This window comes from Pterocles gutturalis, unplaced genomic scaffold (genome assembly GCF_000699245.1).
Source record: "Pterocles gutturalis isolate BGI_N339 unplaced genomic scaffold, ASM69924v1 scaffold31498, whole genome shotgun sequence".
NCBI lineage: Eukaryota > Metazoa > Chordata > Aves > Pterocliformes > Pteroclidae > Pterocles > Pterocles gutturalis.
In genome coordinates this window covers 2,454-5,013 of record NW_010124013.1, presented here as the reverse complement: position 1 = coordinate 5,013, position 2,560 = coordinate 2,454, and the positions used below count along the sequence as shown (strand labels likewise).

The 2,560-nt window shown below is 40.7% G+C and overlaps 1 long non-coding RNA gene across 1 annotated transcript; it reads right to left on the bottom strand.

Annotated features, from left to right (window-relative positions):
- Window positions 1–378: 378 nt before the first annotated feature.
- Window positions 379–2,239, bottom strand: LOC104465189. The gene is made up of 3 exons (XR_727589.1): window positions 2,059–2,239; window positions 1,306–1,406; window positions 379–902 (listed from the first exon to the last, which is right to left on the bottom strand). It is a non-coding gene; the product is annotated as an uncharacterized LOC104465189 (long non-coding RNA).
- Window positions 2,240–2,560: the final 321 nt, after the last annotated feature.

The window sequence follows — 2,560 nt, the reverse complement described above, 5'->3', positions numbered from 1 at the left end:
TGTTTACAGAATACAAAAGTCAAGCAAAACAGATGGAGAAAAATATCCCAGTAACCCACTCCAAAGCCTCCAAACTCCTGCCACAAGATGGTAACAGAAAAACGCAACCGTTAACACCATCTGAGACAGAAGAACAGTGTAGGTTATAGCTCTGTTGTATGATTTCTTTGCAGAGGTTTTTCTGGACTGAAGTGGATCCAACCTAACCTAGCCATGTCCTTGCACATGTATCATCCAGCATGGCTTTAGACAAGATGAATCAACACATACTAAAGAGACAGCTATCATTTTCACATATAAATGCATAAGCAGGAAGATTAAAATAGTGAATTATTTTAGAAGTAAACATGAACAAACATACTAAACCAGATTTTTTTTGTAGTTTAAATCATTTTTATTTGTGAGGAACGTCACCCATGCTGCACAGTTTCAAATAGATCTTACCAAGGAAAGCAGAAGTTTCTCCTCCCTCTGTCCTGCAGTTAACAGGACTGGCACAGAAAAAAAAACTCAATCACACCTGGGAGGTTTAGCACCAGCATCCAATAAAAAAAGCATTTGATTTAAATTTCAGTTCTTTGCTTGGGTTTTTTTTCCCTTTTCAGTTTGATACCAAAAGAAAAATTTAAGAATTCAGTACTAGGAAAACAGTGAAATTCTAAAAAAAAAAACCCAAAACCATCCCACAGTTGCTGTTGAAGCTGGGGAGGTTGTTCTTTCTGAATCTCACTCTCTCTCTCTTCATGCATCTGTCTTGCAGGCGTTCCCTGGATCTCAGCTGCTGGTAATTTTTTTTTTCTTTTAACTTCTGATGTTTCAAATCTTTGCTTTCGTCATCACTGTTGACAATTTATTGCTTGTGTGTTTCTTTGGTGTTAATTTTGAGTTGTATTTTAGGACACCTGTTGGAGAGCCAAATTTGAAAAAAATGCAGTTTAAGTTTCATTTCCTGTTTGAAGAGTTAGAATAGGATAAGTATGACTGGCTTATCCTGTCTGTAAGCTGAGTGTAGTCATCTTCCTAAAACAAAATATTACTAACCCATCAGCAGATGCTATTAGTATACAGACCAGATAGATCATCCTGAAAAATCATAATTATAAAGCAGAATTTAATTTGTGACAAATAGACACACAGAGGCAGAGGAAAGAAAAGCAGCAGACTGTTCTTGGTTTGCCTATACAGCACTCTCAGAAGTTATCACAAATACCTAGCCATACGTAAGGGGATGGGGCCAGAGTCCAAGTTCTAGAAGTATACACAATGCTGCTTCAGTTGGAGAACAAAACTATCTATATTCCTTACCTTAGGGATGGTAGAGGTGCCTGAGGAGCCAGACATTACTCAGCACCACTCTGCTCGGTCACGGGAGCAGGATTTTCAGCAGGTGTTTCAGTCACCTTAGTCTGAAACACAATAAACCTTTATTATAGGCAAAGACTGACCTTCCCACCCTTCCTCTGTTCAGTGGTAGGGCCAGTATAACCCAAGTTTTAAAATAATCAATGAAGGTAAATCCTCAGAAAATATTAGCTATAGGAAATATACTAAAGTTTAAGTATTGCACAGCAGATTCTGTTAGGGGACAGCTCAAGCAGATACAGAATGAGAGAGTCTTTCCTCATTAAGGCAAAAGCTGTGTTTGCAAACAGTTCCCTGAAATCACCTGGTTCAAGCAGTTCAGGAAATGGATCTGGAGCTTTCAAATCCATCTCTTATACTACATACAAAGTGAAAGTTTCAGGAAGCTGGAGAACACAGCTGTTTCTCTCCACTTCAAAAATATTTGTTACTGTCTGAGCCCAATTTAGAACCACCCAGAAGCAATCCCTATCTCACTACTGGTTCCATTTCAGATAAACTTCTCATTCTCAAAGACAGCCATAAGGAACAGACAATGAAACCAGCTACCTTCAACCATCAGCACTTTGGACTTGGCCATCAGACTCCTCCAGCACACCAATACACTTGTTAAACAGCTCCCACAGGACAGAAGGTCTTGAGCATTCACATTATCAAAATTCTGTCTCTGACATGTTTTGCCAGGAGCATGCTTACCTCTTTCCCATCCTGAGCTGGAGCATTGGGTGGCCGAGGTCGACGCCGGTAGTTGTATGGGCGCCTATACCCGCGGCGAAGTGGCTGCTGACTCACAGCATTGGCCTCGTGATGGTTCTCTTTGTTTTCAGCCTCTCCAGCCACAGGGGCAGGGCGCGGACGCGGAGGCCCTCTGAAGAGGGTGAGAAATATTAAGTATGAGAGAAGCCCAAGAAGGTTAAACTACCATAATTTTAGCCCAGCAAGAACCTCTGTAACCAAGTACTATCTTTAACAGTTTTGAAAAATGTATGAAGTCCCGTTAACCATGTGGGATTCACCCCATGGCATGCAAAAGCTGAGGTGCCTCATTATACTTGATGTGGTGCTATTCCTGACTGCCCAGCGCTAATGAAGACTTTCAGATATAATTTATTCAGCTCAGATCTCTACAAGCAGCAGCATCAGTATTACCCCATTTCCCATAATCCTGGATAAGAGAGCCAACTTTGACACAAACATT